Source organism: Aethalodelphis obliquidens, unplaced genomic scaffold (genome assembly GCF_003676395.1).
Source record: "Aethalodelphis obliquidens isolate GAN/ISIS:26980383/991018 unplaced genomic scaffold, ASM367639v1 scaffold43, whole genome shotgun sequence".
Lineage (NCBI taxonomy): Eukaryota > Metazoa > Chordata > Mammalia > Artiodactyla > Delphinidae > Aethalodelphis > Aethalodelphis obliquidens.
Window position 1 is genome coordinate 15963335 of NW_020837987.1, and position 18635 is coordinate 15981969.

The window sequence follows — 18635 nt, forward strand, 5'->3', positions numbered from 1 at the left end:
TAAATAAATTTATGTATTAAAAAAAACTAATAACCATTCTAACAAGTATGAAATGATATAGCATGGTGGCTTTGATTTGCTTTTCCCTGATTAGTGATGTTGGGTATCTTTTCATATACCTGCTGACCATTTGTATGTCTTCTTTTGAGAAATGTGTGTTTAGGTCCTTTGCCCATTTTTTAATTGGATTATTTGGGGGAGTTTGCTATTGAGATGAGTTCCTTACATATTTTGGATATTAACCCCCTATCAAATATATGGTTTGCAAATACTTTCTCCCATTCTGTAGATTGCCTTTTCACTCTTTTTTAATTTTATTATTGTTTTTTAAATTATTTATTTATTTGGCTACACCAGTCTTAGTTGCGGCATGTAGGATCTTTAGTTGTGGCATGCAGGATCTTTAGTTGTGACATGCAGGATCTAGTTCCTTGACCAGGTATCAAACCTGGGTCCCCTGCATTAGGAGCGTGGAGTCTTAGCCACTGGACCACCAGGGAAGTCCCTGCCTTTTCACTCTTTTTTTTTTTTTAATAAATTATTTTATTTATTTGGCTGCGTTGGGTCTTTGTTGCTGCATACAGGCTTTCTCTAGCTGCGGCGAGCGGGGGCTACTCTTTGTTGTGGTGCGCGGGCTTCTCATTGTGGTGGCTTCTCTTGTTGCAGAGCACGAGCTCTAGGTGTGTGGGCTTCAGTAGTTGTGGCACACAGGCTCAGTAGTTGTGGCACATGGGGTTAGTTGCTCTGCAACATGTGGGATCTTCCCAGACCAGGGTTCGAAACCGTGTCTCCTGCATTGGCAGGCGTATTCTTAACCACTGTGCCACCAGGGAAGTCCCTGCCTTTTCACTCTTGATTGATTCTTTTGCTGTGCAGAAACTTTTAGTTTGATGTGGTCACATTTGTCTAATTAGCTTTGTTGTCAAATAAAAAAAAATTATTCCACAGGCCGTTGTCAAGAAGCTTTTCCCCTGTTTTCTTCTAGGGGTCTTACAGTTTCAGGTCTGACACTTAAGTATTTAATTCATTTTGATTTGATTTTTTTTTTTTTTTTTTTTGCTGTGCCATGCAGCATGTGGGATCTTAGTTCCCTGACCAGGGATTGAACCTGTGCCCCCTGCAATGGAAGTGTGGAGTCTTAACCACTGGACCTCCAGGGAAGTCCAGTAGGATCTTTTTTAATGATCAGTGATAGGGTGAGCTGTTTCAGTTACAACACTTGTGACAACAAACATATGGGGGTTTTCCCCACACCAAGCAATTCTCCAGCTCTTCGGACACCAACTGCGTGTCCTACAATTGAATTTTGATACCAACTACTTGGAGTAAGTACAGCCTCCAAAGAATTAAGGACTCAGTTGCACAACACTACCCCCACTTCAGATGCCAATCACAAGTCCTAGGCCTCCCATGCTTCTGACCTACTGGCTGTAACGGCTACAAATTCTACTATACTCTTGAGTAGAAGTGATATTCAGAGATCAATTCTCAATTTATTCCTGACCTAAACAGAAATGCTTGTTAACATTTTTTTAAACATTTTTTTGGAGTATAATTGCTTTACAATGGTGTGTTAGTTTCTGCTGTATAACAAAGTGAATCAACTATACATATACATATATCCCCATATCCCCTCCCTCTTGTGTCTCCCTCCCTCCCTCCCTATCCCATCCCTGTAGGTGGTCACAAAGCACGGAGCTGATCTCCCTGTGCTATGCGGCTGCTTCCCACTAGCTAGCCATTTTACATTTGGTAGTGTATATAAGTCCATAACACACTGTCAACATTTGACCATCAATATAAAGTTCTATATTCATTGTTGATGGACATGATCAGATTAATTTTCTTCCTGATCCTATATGCTGGGTGTATGTTTATTTTATTTTACTTTGTTTTAAATTTTATTGAAGTATGGTTGATTTACAATGTTGTGTTGTAGATTTCTATAAATGTAACTGAGTGTTGAAATGTTTCAAGTGCTTCTCTGAAGCTATTGGTATAATGGAGGTCAGTGTTCTCATTGTTCACACCACAGCAGGCTGTGTAATACCACATATATTAAAATATCATTTATTACTAGAATAACATCTACTCAGTCACATTGTGTATTTTAATGATCCATTTTGCATTAAACTTCAGAAGTCAAACTGCTTTTTTCTGATGTCTTAACATGAGGGATATAATAGCAGTATTACACATTTTCATATCTTCTGTATTGTGAAAAGTTTGTAAATGAAGAGAACTGCCAATACCTTGCAAATGTGGGAAATTTTCCTGTAAAACAATCAGTCTTGTTGAATATTTCAAAGTTTTGAAGTTATTTATGTTTCTCTTATTTCTAATTCTTCTTAATTCAGTTTTAGTGATCTATATTTGTAAAAATCATTCTTCTCAATTTTCAAGTTAATATAAAGTTGTTCTTAGTAATCTCTACAGGTTTTGAAAATCTCTATCAATAGTCATCTGCTATGATTAGTATTGTTCAAGTGTGTCTTTGCACATTTTATTTTATTGTTTCTTTTAATAAGTTTATTTTATTTATTTACTTTTGGCTGCATTGGGTCTTCGTTGCTGCACATGGGCTTTCTCTAGTTGCGGTGAGCGGGGGCTACTCTTCCTTGCAGTGCGTGGGCTTCTTATTGTGGTGGCTTCTCTTGTTGTGGAGCACGGGCTGTAGGTGTGCAGGCTTTGGTAGTTGTGGCACGTGGGCTCAGTAGTTGTGGTGCGCAGGCTCAGTAGTTGTGGTGCATGGGCTTAGTTGCTCCATGGCATGTGGGATCTTCCCGGACCAGGACTTGAACGCATGTCCCCTACATTGGCAGGCGGATTCTTAGCCACTGGGCCACCAGGGAAGCCTTTTGCACATTTTAAAGCCAATATTTCAAAAGAACATTTTGTTATATTTAATATAATTTTCATTTTTGCCTTTTGTTGGATTTACACTATACCTTTCTTTAAAAATTCTTGAATTGGGCCCATAGGACATGGATTGTCCAGTGAACTTCTAATATGTGAATTTGCAGCTATCTTATTTCCTCTAAATAATTTTTTTCATTAACTAAATATCACAGGGTTGACACAAGAATTTTCTTATCTTTTCATATACATAAATTCTAATTATCTAAACAAATAGTGACTCTTTAAGGTTTTCAATATTTTAAAATTTCTGAATGTACAGTTTTCCAAGTGGTATTATTTGATGATGATAAAATATTATCTGTCTTATTAAAAATTTTTTTAGTGTTTGAGACTTTGTGGTCTAACAACTGCTGGAAATTGTTCTTTATATATATATTTTTTGACACAAGTTTGAATATATTGTGCATTTGTTGAAACTCCTTTAAATTTTTTGGATCCTCAAATCTAGCAATCACGAATAAGGGTACATTCTAATCTTTCTATGTGATTGAGGAATTGTCCATTTCCCTCACTTTTTTTTAAAATTATTTTTTAATTTTTTATTTTTTTTAATTATTGTTATTTTTTAACATCTTCATTAGAGTATAATTGCTTTACAATGGTGTGTTAGTTTCTGCTTTATAACAAAGTGAATCAGTTATACTCCCCCACTTTTTGATTCTCCTGTTTTGTTCCCTTAGATCTTTTCCTGAAGAAAAATCCACATAAACAAAAAGGTTATTCACCCACACCCTCCTCGTCTGCTATTCTAGAAATGTGAAGATTCCACCATAGGTATATTTCCTCCATAGAGGACATGGGAGTCCGAACTGACTCCTGTCTTCCCTCAAACTAATTGCGATATCACTTAATACAAAATATTTCAGCCTCTAAATATCCCAGTACCCAGTTGATATTTTTACTTGTCGATTTCCCATCTTAAAAACATTCTACAATGAGATACCACCTCACATCCATTAGGACGGCCACTATTATTTAAAAAACAACAGAAAATAACAAATGTTGGCAGGGAGGTAGTGAAACTGTAAACCTTATCCACTGTTGGTGGGATTGTGAAATGGTGCAGCTAATTTGGAAAACAAATGGTTCCTCAAAAAGTTAAACCTAGGGGCTTCCCTGGTGGCGCAGTGGTTGAGAATCTGCCTGCCAACGCAGGGGACACAGGTTTGAGCCCTGGTCTGGGAAGATCCCACATGCCGTGGAGCAACTGGGTCCGTGAGCCACAACTACTGAGCCTGCGCGACTGGAGCCTGTGCTCCGCAACAAGAGAGGCCGCGACAGTGAGAGGCCTGTGCACCGCGATGAAGAGTGGCCCCCGCTCGCCGCAACTGGAGAAAGCCCTGGCACAGAAACAAATACCCAACACAGCCAAAAATAAATAAATAAATAAATTTAAATTCATTCTATAAAAAAAAAAAAGTTAAACCTAGAATTAACATATGATCCAAAAATTCTACTTCTGGGTATATACCCCAAAGAACTAAGAGAAGACTCAAAGAGAAATTTGTACAGGCATGTTCAGAGCAACATTATTTACAATAGCCAATATTATTTACAATAGCCAAAAGGTGGACGCAACCAAATGTCCACTGACACACAAAGAGAAACGTGATGTGGTCAACGATAAAATATTATTCAGCCTTAAAAAGGATAGTCTGACATATGCTACAACATGGATGAACCTTGAGGACATTATGCTAAGTGAAATAAGCCAATCGCAAAAGGACAAATACTCTCTGATTCCACTTATATGAGGTACCTAGACCAGTCAAATCTAGAGACAGAAAGTAGAATGGTGGTTGCCAGGGGCCGAGGGAGAGGGCAATAGGGAGTTACTGTTTATTGCGTAGAGTTACAGTTTACTAGATAAGAATCGTGGAGATGGGTGGTGGTGATAGTTGCACAACAATATCAAGGTACTTAATGCCGCTGAACTGTACACTTAATAATAGTTAAAATGTTAGATTTTATGTGTATTTCATCACAACTAAAAATATTACTTTAAAAATCCCAAGACATGTGTTTACTTTGTTGCCTTACCTTCGTCATTCAGCTGAGTTTTGCCAGAAAATGCGGAAAAAACATATGGCAATCTCTCCCCATCCAAAAACAACTCAAATAGCAAGGTCTCCTCTCAGGCTTTGAGGTAAAAACACATACTGGACCTTCAGTGTTATGCAGTGTCTGACACCTTATTCCCTCTTCCAGATCCGTCCTAGGTATGTGAATAGTCAAAACCAAAGGCTCTTTCTTTCCATAAACTCTTCTCACATTTCACTGCCTCCTGAGTTCTAGGGACGTTTTGATTTATTAGACTGAAATATACGTACTCAGAGAAACTTTCTATTATCTCCAAATAATACAGGCCACACTTTTTACAAATTCCTAGACTCAAGTATTATATTGAAACAGCTCATGAAAATGAGATTACATTGCATTTTGCTTAGTAAATAGCTGGTTCAGTGTCTTCCCCAGTATATTTTTTGTGTGTGTGTGTGTTAATTAGACCTTTTTATTTTTGCTTTTTTTTAATTTAATTTTTATTTTATATTGAAGTATAGTTGATTTACAATGTTGTGTTAGTTTCAGGTGTACAGCAAAGTGATTCAATTATATATATATCCATTGTTTTTCAGATTGTTTTCCCATATAGATTATTACAGAATATTGAGTAGAGTTCCCTGTGCTGTACAGTAGGTCCTTGTTGATTATTTTATGTACAGTAGTGCGTGTATGTTAATCCCAACCTCCTAATTTATCCCCCCCACACACACACATATTTCCCCTTTGGTAACCGTATGTTTGTTTTTGAAGTCTGTGAGTCTGTTTCTGTTTTGTAAATAAGTTCACTTGTATCTTTTTTTTTTTAGATTCCACATATAGGTGCTATCATATGATATTTGTCTTTCTCTGGCTTACTTCACTTAGTATGATCATCTCTAGGGCCATCCATGTTGCTGCAAACGTCATTATTTCATTCTTTTTTATGCCCAAGTAATATTCCATTGTTTATCTATGTACCACATCTTTATCCATTCCTCTGTCAATGGACATTTAGGTTGTTTCCATGGCTATTGTAAATAGTGCTGCAATGAACATTGGGATGCATGTATCTTTTCAAATGATGGTTTTCTCCAGATATATGCCCAGGAGTGGGATTGCTGGATCATATGGTAGTTCTATTTTTAGTTTTTTAAGGAACCTCTATATTGTTCTCCATAGTGGTTGTACAGACAAAAAAATTTTTTTTAATAAATTTATTTATTTATTTTTGGCTGCATTGGGTCTTTGTTGCTGCACATGAGCTTTTCTCTAGTTGTGGCGAGTGGGGGCCACTCTTTGTTGTGGTGCACAGGCTTCTTATTATGGTGGCTTCTCTTGTTGCGGAGCACAGGCTCTAGGCGTACAAGCTTCAGTAGTTGTGGCACGTGGGCTCAGTAGTTGTGGCTCGCGGGCTCTAGAGCGCAGGCTTAGTAGTTGTGGCGCATGGGCTTAGTTGCTCCGCAGCATGTGGCATCTTCCCGGACCAGGGCTCAAACCCGTGTCCCCTGCATTGGCAGGCGGATTCTTAACCACCGCACCACCAGGGAAGCCCCCAACCAATATATTTTAAATTCTGAAGACAGCCTGTTGCTCACCACTCTCTCTGATGTGACTGCTCATTGTAGTGCTGAATACAGCAAAAACTGAATGAATAAAGGACTTTTATTGTGAATACAAATAGAAAATTTAGAGTTTTCTGACCAGATTAGGGACTTGGGTATTCCTTCTACAGCAGGTAGAGCAGAGCCTGGGTACATTGGTGTCTGGACTCATGAGAAGAAAGGGGCTGACAGCGGGGAAATGTGAATGCATTAGTGCAGAGATGTTAACCAGCCACTAACTGGGATTATTGAAAATCACCATATAAGTTGCAAAAATGGGGCAGAGGATGTAGAAAGAAAGAAAGGTGCTCACCAAGGCAAGGATCCTTTGGGAAGCTCTGGTCTCAGGAAAGGATCCGGTTGAATGGTTGGTCCTATGAATGTGTCAGACTTGCTGGTCGTCGTGTGTGTACAGAATGAAAACCATGTATCCACTGGCCAAGATCATGAGTCCAAAAGACAAAGTACTAGGAGGGCTTGAAAAAGCTGCCAATAGTGTGGATGTTGTTTTGTCAAGAAGAGTACTAGAGCAGTATCCCAAATCGTTTTGCTTTGTGATGTTTGTGTTGCCTCATTTACCAGACACATGTGAAAACAACTATATGTACAAGCAAGTGCAAAATCCATCACAGGTAAATAAAGGAGCCAGTGTACTTGGGAGCCTTTACTTTAACATTTGTCCATGTGGAGTTCCTGGGGCTGATCACGATGGCCTGTAAGATACTTAAGAGACAGGTGGTGCTGAAGGACACAGCCGTGGCCACTCTGTGAACATAGAAAACAAGTTTGCATCCAAAGTCACTGAGGAAATGTTTCAACCCAAAGGCTGCCATTGTGTGGGGAAGTCCTTTAGAAAGGAGTACCAAGGTATTGGCAAAAATCAGGTGACTGAGAATCAAATCTAGGGATTTTAACCTGTATCCCCTGAGGTGAATGATGACATTCTGATAAAGAAAATAGAAATTCCCTAAGATTACAACTACAAGTCTGTGATAAGGAGATAACCCCTATTGCCAAATCCCTGGAGGCCATTCTGCCACCTCCCAGACACTGAGATGCATATTCAGAGTAAGACGGCACTGCAGGAATATGTGAGTTTTATGTTATTGGTGACATGGCAATTGAAATTCACTATTCTTCATTCAGAAACACTCCCATTTTCCATTAACAAGTGGTTGCATAAGTGATATTGTTTTGTATGTAACAACACTGAATCTTCAACTCTGAGATAAGTACTGTTGTTGTCATTTTCCAGACGAGGCGACCCTAAGTACAGATTATAAGAACCATCCCAACTCGCGTCCCCCTAGGTGGCAACATCAGAAACTGCATCTGTGTTTTCTAGCTGCAGACAAGCCTCTTCACCAGGATCCTACATGAAGAAAGGTAGTCAGTTTTACTCTTCACGTCCTCAACATCTGTATTTTTTTTTTTTTTTACTGATGTCCTTTGCCATACTTAAGTGGTTTTATCTTCATTAATAATGTGATGGGGCAATTTTATAATTATAAGTTTATTTTATAGGCCAATGTTACCTATGAATAAATCTTTGAAATGCAAATAAGATAATAATGCACCAACTACCATAAAATCCTATAAAAAAGATTATCCCAGACCAAGTGTTGGGTTTATAGGGGCAATAATGGTTTGATGTGATGGTGGTAACAGAGATGCATTTGTCCTTATCCCAAGAACAAGCATAAAATGAGAGCAACCAACAGAATCTTTGTACTATAATATGATGGGCTAATCTCTGGGCTTTGAAACATGTATGAGACAAAACACTAAAATAGAGATTAAACTATTATTGATTACATAGGATATAATTGGTTAACAATGAAGGAGGAGTAAATGAAACTCTGTGAGGAACAATATAATAATTATTGAAATAGACTCAAATACAAGTATTCCAAATGATACCCAGAAGTCATGGAAACAAGTGCAATGAATAAGTTTAAATATTAGATTTGGTGTGAGCCTGGGGTTGACGTTAAAACATTTATTCTTAACAGAGAAATATCAGAAGATACATCTGAAGCTGCAGACTGTCAAGTCCCAGATCGTTTGCTCTGAAACCCACAACATAATGCTAATTTTTTTCTGAAATGGTCATTGCCTCATTTCTTTTTGGGGGGGGTGGGGGTGGGAGGGTGTGATCTCTTTTATTGTTTTTCCAAATTTCTGAGCAAAAATCCACAAGGAAGACAGCTAAAGTGGATAATGAATATTTGCTGATGTCTTTCACTGTCAACCACTGAGCCACCGGGGAAGCCCTGTAGTTCTTTTTTTTTTAAGTCGTTTTTTTTTTGATATGGACCATTTTTTAAAATTAATTAATTAATTTGGCTGCGTCAGGTCTTAGTTGCGGATCTTTCCTTGTGGTGTGCAGGCGCTTCGTTGTGGTGAGCGGGCTTCTTTCTAGTTGTGGAGTGCGCTAGAGTGCGTGGGCTCAGTAGTTGCCCCGTGGCATGTGAGATCTTAGTCCCCCAACCAGGGGTCGAACCCTCATCCTCTGAACTGGAAGGCGAAGTCTTAAGCACTGGACTACCAGGGAAGTCCCTCTGTAGTGTTAACCAAAAATTCAACTGAATAAACTTTAAAGATCTAATTGGCTTCATTGATTGATTAATGAATAGGGCAGCGTCCTGTACAGTGAGGAGAGGGGAGCTGTAAAGGGCTACAGAAAAGGAGAGGTTTTTTTAAAGGCGAGGCAAGAAGTCATAAACAAAAAAGATAACTTCAGGCTTAGGTCACTCACCTGTGGTGGACAGAAGGGGTCTGTGTGGCAGAGGACCTCATGTTCCTTTGGAAAATGGAGAGGGCCCACGTGACGCATGACCTCACTGGCGCAGACCAGAAAATTCTTGACTGACCTGTTAAGACAGCATTTCTGGAGGAGGTTGAAGCTTCAGTTAAGTTATCAAGACCCGGTTTTTTGGGGGTTTTTTGGCCACACCATATGGCATTCAGGATCTTAGTTCCCCCACCAGGGATCGAACCTGTGCCCCCTGCAGTGGAAGTGCAGAGTCTTAACCACTGGACCGCCAGGGAAGTCCCTCAAGCCCCAGTTTAGTGGTGTGGCCTAGCATGAGTGATTCCATTTTGGCCTGTGGTTTTCTTTTTTTTTTTTTTTTTTTTTGTGGTTTTCTTTTTAACAGTAGTAATGTTCCCTGTTTCATTTGATATTAGTTATTTGTATTTCTCCTATTTTCCTTCTTTTTTAAAAAAAAATTATTTATTTATTTGGCTGCGCCTGGTCTTAGCTGCGGCACACGGGATCTTCCTTGTGGCATGCAGGATCTTTTAGTTGCAGCATGAAGGCTCTTAGTTGCGGCGTGCATGTGGGATCTAGTTCCCTGACCAGGGATGGAACCCGGACCCCCTGCCTTGCGAGTCTGGAGTCTCAACCACCGGACCACCAGGGAAGTCCCTCTCCTATTTTCTTTGGTAGTTTTGATAGTGGGTTTTCAGTTTTATTTTTTTCAATTAAACCGATAATCTTTGGGACTGTAAATATTCATGCGAAGGGAGTAACCGGAGCAAGCAGCCCATTGCACAAGGAAGGCAACATTTCCAATACTCTGTTAGATGTAACTAGGTGAAGGCAAGAGCAACGAAATACAAACCACTGCATGTCCGTTCTCTGGGAAAGAGCTGGATTCAAGAAAAGGGTCCTTTGTCATTCCTGCCCCCACAGACCAGCGCCCTCACTACATCTGCCCAGCAGAACTGCACATTTGCTGTGGACCCGAGACTACTGGGTACCTCTTTTCTTTCTTTCTTCTAAATGAGAGTGTTTATTGAGATTTTATTTCTCTGTTCCACCATTATGTGTTATGAGTGAGGAGAGCTCCACATGGGGCTCTGAATTCAGAGGAATCTCATGAGATTACTATGAAATTCTCATTTGTGATTGAACTCATGTCTAGGTAGAAATGTTTTTTCCTTCCTCTGGGACCAGAGTAAATATATTTTGTGTGAACAAAGGACAGACAAATTATTTCTGATAGAAGCTGCACTAACATATATTGTACTATAATTTCCAGTCATTTATCACCATCCTGTGAGATCATACATGTCTGCCCTTTGATATCAAACTCGGCCAGTTGACTTAGGCAACCAACCCTTCCTTCCCTTTGAGAGGACTGCACTTCCCTGCCCGTTTTATGCAAGATTGGCTTTGTGAGTTCCTGGTGTGAGTAGAATGGTATGTTTCAACTTTAAATGGAAGCTTTCAAAACCTTTGTTTGCTTTTTTGAACCTTCTCTTCCTGCTGCAAGAATGGTAGATCCCAGATACACTGGAATTTTACCCTGAATCCCAGAATCAAGTTAGAGAAACTAGCAAGAGGTGAATAATGATAGATATCATATGAGCAAGAAATAAATGTTTGTTGTTGTAAGGCAGTAAGAATTCAGGGATATTTGTTACCACAGGAAAACTTGTAGAAAGCTGACTGGTACACTTTCAATGACCTTTTTTTTTTCCTTACCCACCTTAACCGTAAGTGTGGGTTTATTTATTTCTCCTTGCAATCTTGTCAGTTTTTTCCGAGGGTTTTGAAGTTCTGCTGCTGGATGCATAGTTTTTATGATTGTCATGTCATTCTGATGAACTTAAATCCCTTTATGATTATGAACTAGATTTCATTATCCCCGGTCTTATTAGTTGCTCCTCAATCTACCTTGATCTTACAATAGCCACTCTATTTTGAAGAGTGTTGATATGGTTTATCTTTTTTCCATGCTTTTATTTTGTGTCCTTTAATTTTCAGAGTGCATTTCTTGTGGGAAACATAGTGTCATCTCTCTTTTAAAAATCTAGTTGACAATGTCTGCCTTTCAATTGGGGTCTTTAGGCCATTTGGTTTGAAAGAGATAATTATATAGTTAGATTTAAATTATTATCATGCTATTGGTTTTATATTGTCTGCTTTGTATTTTCCACTATTTCCCCTCTTTTTCTGTCTTCTGTAAAATAACTGAATTTTTTTATGGGTTTGTTTAAACTCCTTTTTCGGTTCATCACTGTTAGCTGTAACTTTAAGTGTTTGCTCTAGGGGTTTTACTATACAGCTTACCACAGTCTATATTCAAGGACTTTCGTGCTACTTTCTATAGAGCATCTGACCCTTACACACATATACTTCCATTTCTCCACTCCTGCCCTTTGTGTGGTCATCATCATAGATTTTACTTTGACATATACTATAAACCCAAACTAGATGGTTAAGTTTTTTAAACAATTATATTTCAAAGAAACTTAAAAATAAGAAAGGTATGGCTTATGTATTTACCCGTGTAGTTACTGTCTCTGGTGCCCTTCATTCCTTTGTGTAGGTCACGGCTCAGCAACCTACAGAACAGGAGCCAAATACAACCTGCCATCTGTTTTTAAATGCCGTATCAATGTAATTAGAATACACTTATGTTTAGGTACTATGGACCTAATAAGGGCAGAGTAGAATAGTTGTACCAGAATCAGTCTGGCTTACAAAGAATAAAAGATTTGCTATCTGCCCCTTTACAGAAATGTTTGCTGACTTCTCATGGAGTGTCACATTTTGATTTCGTATCTCAATTACTATAAAATTTGGGACATAATGCATACGGAAAAGTCAATCTGGTACTCAGGTATTAGGCAGTGGTGACACAGGAATTACTCTTTTTTTAAAAAAAGTTATTTTATTGAAGTATAGTTGATTTGTAATGTTAATTTCTGCTGTACAGCAAAGTGATTCAGTTATACATATATATATTCTTTTTCATATTCTTTTCCATTATGATTTATCACAGAGTATTGAATATAGTTCCCTGTGCTACACAGTAGGACCTTGTTGTTTATCCAATCTATATATAATAGTTTGCATCTACTAACCCCCCGCAACTACAAGTCTGTTCTCTATGTCTGTGAGTCCGTTTCTGTTTTGTAGATAAGTTCATTTGTGTCATATTTTATATTCCACATATAAGTGATAGCATATGGTATTTGTCTTTCTGACTAACTTTACTAAGTTAGTCATGATGATCGCTAGGTCAATCCATGTTGAGCGCTAGGTCAATCCATGTTGTTGCGAGACAGGATTGCTCTTGCTTGGAAAAATAAAACTGGAAATAATTGGCAGTCAGTAGGTCTTGTACTCATTCAGGGGAAATACAAGTGATATGAGATTGTGTTGCAATTTGATTCGAAAGTACAGTGTCTTATTATACGTTAAAATATTTTGATGAGGGCTTCCCTGGTGGCGCAGTGGTTGAGAGTCCGCCTGCCGATGCAGGGGACACAGGTTCGTGCCCCGGTCCGGGAAGATCCCACATGCCACGGAGCGGCTGGGCCCGTGAGCCATGGCCGCTGAGCCTGCGCGTCCAGAGCCTGTGCTCCGCAACGGGAGAGGCCACAACAGTGAGAGGCCCGCATACTGCAAAAAAAAAAAAAAAATTGATGACATTGACACTGAAGGAAAAACTGAGGCTTAAAAGCGTCCACTTACTTTACTTGTCATGCATTCATAAGTGGAACTAGCAACATACCCCTACATAGCTACAGGGGTCGATACAGGAAAAGTGTGTATATAACTAGTCCTGGGATCAAGTCTCTCAGGCAATTTTGACAAATGATATTAACTATCTTTCCATTAATTCATTATACTGCCCCATCCCCATGTCTTCTCGGCAATACTGAGGATGCTATAAAGAAACATGTCTGTGTGTCCTTCAAACACGTAGTCATGATTTTGGATCCATTACTTATATCTTAAGCTCTCTAGGGAATTATATCATTTTTAAAACGAAGACTCAACATGCAGAAGTATACACAGCCTATTTATATAGGGTGGCTTTTTAAGTCCTGAAAAATAAAAAAATTGTAACTACAAGAAGTCCCAAATTTTAAATGTCTCCAATAGAAAATTAATATCACACCTCACCAAGCCACACAATAATTATGGCTGTTCCTCAATCATTGTAAATATGTTCCCATCCTGGCAATTTTCTCCTGTTTCCTTCACCGAATTGCGCTTCCCCATTTGTATTTGTATGACACACTCAGGGCCACTGCAGTGACCAATGAGCTTGATCCTTGTAGAACTGGAATGGCACGGCAACATTTTTGTCCTTACCGGTGTTAGTATGAAATAGCCCATTCTAAGGGCTCTGTGTTTCACATAGTTTGTAATCCCTACACAGACAGATCCAGCTCCTGTTTCCTTAAACTGCTTAAATTAACTCTAATTGCAGGAATGTTCCTGGGTCCAAACACCACCCCTCATCAAGCCCCCGCCGAGACTGCAGTTCCCAGACCAACATAAGTATCCCACACTACTTTAAGCTTTTACCTTAAAACTGTTACAAACTGTTAAACCAAGGAGGAAGCAATGGTGCAACGCAAGACCCTCAAGCGTTTCTAAACCCAGACAGGATCAAACGGAGGAACGTGCAGCGCCCGCCCCGTCCCGCCCTCTAACGCTCCAGGCGCTGGCTTGGGCCCACGCCCCGCCCCCCCTCGTGGCGCTCTGCTCAGGCCCCGCCCCTCCCCGTGGCGCTCTGCTCAGGCCCCGCCCCCAGCCGCTTCTAGCGTCTCTACTCCACGGTCGCGCAGTTTGCTGCAGATCCCGAAGCAGAGAACACGGAGCTGACGCCGCGGTGGGGAGTGTGAGTTAACCGTTCTTTGCTAGTTAAACCTGCGCCTGGTGGTCCCCACTCCGTATCCGAGGTCTGGCGTCGCTACGGACCTTAAAATATCCGGTCCCCCACCCCAAGTTAATTCAGTTGTGGCCGTGAGAGGCCTGGGGTCTGATTTCCCTTTGGTGTAAAATCCAGAGGTAATGCATATAATGCACGAAATACGTAGTAACTTATAGAAAAAAGAAGTCATTTTAATACCGAGATGGTACTTAATTTTGTAAGTGTCCCGTAACAAATGTTCAGGAAATAATTTAAGTAGAATTTCAGCTTTGGGTGCTGATAGTGGAGTTTCTTCCTTGAGTCTTAGGTCTGTTGTTCTCCTTTTCTGGTTTACAAGACCAGGGTAATATACTACAAAGACTCTTCATGTTAGGAGATTATTTTCAGTGATGCTAGTTACTGGTATTAGAGCTAGAATTTAAAAGAAACAAAATGGATGCTTGTTGTTCGATAATAACAGGTGCTCTAGGGTTTGTCCTCCGATTCATGTGTCGATAGGTCTGCTCCTAGTACTCAAAATAGGCACTGGTTGAGGGGTTGGAATGTTATGCTTCGTTGTTTCAATGTATGGAGTACTGGGTGAAAGCTAGGATTAAGACTGAAAAAATTAGAGCTAGTACTCCTATAAGTTTATTGGGAATTGATCGTAGAATTGCATACGCGAATAAGAAGTATCATTCTGGCTTGATATGTGGTGGTGTATTAAGGGGATTTGCTGGGATGTAGTTGTCTGGGTCTCCTAGCAGGTCAGATGAGAATAATACTAAGATTAGAATCAACGATAAGACACCTAGGATGTCTTTGTATAGTAGGGGTGAAATGGGATTTTGTCTATGTCATATGAGATTCTTGTGGGGTTATTAGAGCCCGTTTCTGGAAGGAATAATAAGTGAACAGTTGCTAGTGCTGTAATGAGGAGGGTAAAATGGAAGGCAAAGAATTGTGTTAGAGTTGCTTTGTCTACTGAAAAACCGCCTCAGATTCATTCCACAAGGCTTGTGCCGATACAGGGAATTGCTCCGAGAAGACTGGTAGTAACTGTTGCTCCTCAGAACGCTGTTTGTCCTCAAGGTAATACATAGCCTATGAATGCTGTGGCTATACCTGTAAATAGTAAAATGATTCCAGTATTTCATGTTTCAGAAAAGGTATAGGATCTGTAGTATAAGCCTCGTCCTACGTAAATGAATTGGCAAATAAAAACCATGGAAGCTCCATTTGCATGTGATTCTAGTTTACATCTTGGTAGATAGGTGTTACTCATAAAAATGCAGTTACTGTATCTGACGTATAATGTATTGCTAGGAATAAGCCTGTCAGGATGCGCAGAACTAAACAAATGCCTAAGAGAGAACCAAAGGTCCATCATGATGAGATGTTTGATGCAGCTGGAAGATCAATGAACTGCCTTGTTGATAACTTATTAGTGGGTGTGATTTTCAGATGTTGGTCATTAGTGTTCTTATAGTTGAAATACAGGGATGATTTTTCATGTCATTGGCCGTGGTTAGATTCCATGTAAGAATAATGGTAACATACATTGTATTTAAGTACTATTTTTATAATTAGTTTTGTAATTAGTTTTATAATTAATTTTAATTAATTATATAATTAGTTTTATAATTAATTTCTTCTAAACCTTCACCTGTTTATGGTGGACTTGGGTTGATTGTGGGTGGTGGTGTTGGTTGTGGAATTGTGTTGAATTTTGGGGGTTTGCTTTTGGGTTTAATGGTGTTTTTAAAATTTCTTTAGGAGAAATGTTAGTAGTATTTGGTTATACAACAGCTGTGGCTACTGAGCAGTATCCTGAAATTTGAGTTTCAAATAAAACTGTTTTAGGTATTTGTTCTGGAATTAATGATAGAATTTACAATAGAAAATGGATGAAGTGATAGAATTTTCTGTGCTTTAAAGGACAAGGAAGTAGAAATTTTATTTGTTCAATGGACTGGGGGACTGAGTAATTTATGATTCAGGTGATTCTGGATTTTTTAGTGAGGAGGCTATAGATATTGCGGCATTGTATAGTTATGGTAGTTGATTCAAGGTAATTGTTACTGGTTGGTCATTGCTTATAGTTACTATAGAGGTTACTCATGGTAATTAAATACTATTATGCTTAGGGTAAGGATAATGAGGAATGAAAGGAAGTATAGTTTGATTAGGCCTTTTTGGTCTGACACAAGTGTAGAAAATTTTATTTGAATAAGATAATTGGGTTTTGGTAAGATATTTTCTAGTCGAATTAAATCCAGTAGGGAAGATGCTGATTTTTGGCTTGCTGAAAGTGGTGTATAATGGGAAAATACCCTAAGAGTTTTGAGATTTTGAAGAAGTTTGAGGGATAATTAGGTTTTAAATTTTCTGCAGCAAGGTCGATTTCAGGTGCTAGAATAAAGCCTAGGACGGTCACGGCAAGGGCAGTTGGCTTCGAGTAAGGAGGCACGGTTACTTGTGGGATTGTTGTTGGGGAAATGTTGTTGGAGATAAGAAATCCGGAGAAACTGCTTCCAGCTAATAGACGTGTGATGGAGTTGATTAGGAGCGGGTTGTCTTCATTAATTAACATTAATTGGACAAGCACGGTTGTCCTCAGAGTGGGAGGAAAATAACGTGAGTGCTACCCACAGCTGTGAAGGATGTGGCGATGGGGGTTATTAAGAGGGCTCAGGTGTTGGTATACAGCATGTTAGCGGATTCGATAATAAGATCTTTAGAATAGAAACCTGTGAGGAGTGGTATCCTGTTAACGTGAGACCTCCAATAACGAGGGCTGTTGTGGTGAAGGGCGTTGCGTTACATAGGCCTCCTACTTTTCGAATGTCTTATCTATCATTTAGACTGTGAATAATCGATCCAGAGCATATGAATGGTATATCCTTGAAACAGGCGTGTGTGCAAATATGGAGAAATGCTAGATGAGGCTGGTTAATGCCGATTGTTACTATTATAAGGCCTACTTGACCCGAAGTGGAGAAAGCAACAATTGAGCACATATTGCTGTAAATAATGTGGTGATAGCTCCTACACATGATGTTATTGTTTGGATAAATGTATTATTTTCTATTAAAGGGTAAAAGCAGATAAGTAGGAAGATGCCTGCTACAGCTGTTGTGCTCTAGTGGAGTAGGGCTGAGATGGCAGTAGGACCCTCTATTGCTGAGGGAAGTCATGGGTGGAGGCCAATTCGGGCGGGTTTTCCAGTTGCGGCTAATACAAGTCCTATCGGGTAGATTTGGGTGATTTAGATTAAGTATAAAGATTTGTTGAATAGAGATCATGCTGTTGATACGATGAATCCAGTGTCTCCAGTGCATTGCATAAAATTGTTTGAAGAGCGGCCGTATTTGCATCTGCTCTGTCACGTCATCACCTAATAAGTAGAAAAGACATAATTCTGACTCCTTCCCATCCAGTGAAAAGTTGGAGAAGATTGTTAGTGGGAACACGAATTAGTATTGTGGGAACTCCCTGGCAGTCCAGTGGTTAGGACTCCGTGCTTTCGCTGCCGAGGGCCTGGGTTGCATCCCTGGTCGGGGAAAAGAATTAGTATTGTGATAAGAAACAGTAAATATTTTAAAAATTGATTAATATTAGGATCTGAGTGTATGTATCATATTGAAAATTCCATACTAGATCATGTGACAAATTAGTGCCACCAGCACAAACATTGAGAAATAATCTATTGTGAAGCTAAGTGATAATAAGGTTTGGATTGTGATTCAGTCAGTTTGAGATATTTCTTGTTCTGTAAGAATAAGTATTGTTGGAATTAGGCTGGTGATAAAAGCATGTGAGATAGTGGTTTTCACATGGGGTGGTTATACATTACTTTTGTAAATGTTGGAGTTTGTTGTTGTAATAGGCATTGTTAGTATGAATAGTGTGACTGAAGAAGGTAAGTTATTATTTTTACTTGGAGTTGCACCAGTTTTTTGGTTCCCAAGACCAGTGGATAACTACTGTCCTTTAGAAGCTTGAAAAAGCCATCCTAACAGGTATGGACACGTGAATTAGCAGTTCTTGCATACTTTTTTGGTAAATAAGATTTAGTCTTCTGTTACTGGATTCACAATCTACTGTTTGGTTCTTTTTTAAAGTATACTTACAGTATAAGGTCCTAAAATGATTTGGGGATTTAATGATAGGAGTAAGAGAGGTAACGGGTGGAGAGTTACGATGTGTAAACGATGGCTTAATATTATTGATATGATGTGTGTATTTGCCTCCTTCAGCTTTTCGGTCTCACGTAGACATCGCCTTCAGGGTCGTTTTCCTCCATAAAACCCTTTACGACCTCCCCCGCCCCGCCATGTAACGTCCCCTTCCACAAGGTGGATTCGCACCCCCCCAGCCTGGCCCTCTCGGCCCCTTGAGAGCAGCGCCG

The 18635-nt window shown here is 39.5% G+C and overlaps 1 pseudogene; it reads right to left on the reverse strand.

Annotated features, from left to right (window-relative positions):
* Positions 1 to 6503: 6503 nt before the first annotated feature.
* LOC113606270 (vomeronasal type-1 receptor 2-like) lies at positions 6504 to 9399 on the reverse strand (annotated as a pseudogene).
* Between the last annotated feature and the right edge of the window lie 9236 nt (positions 9400 to 18635).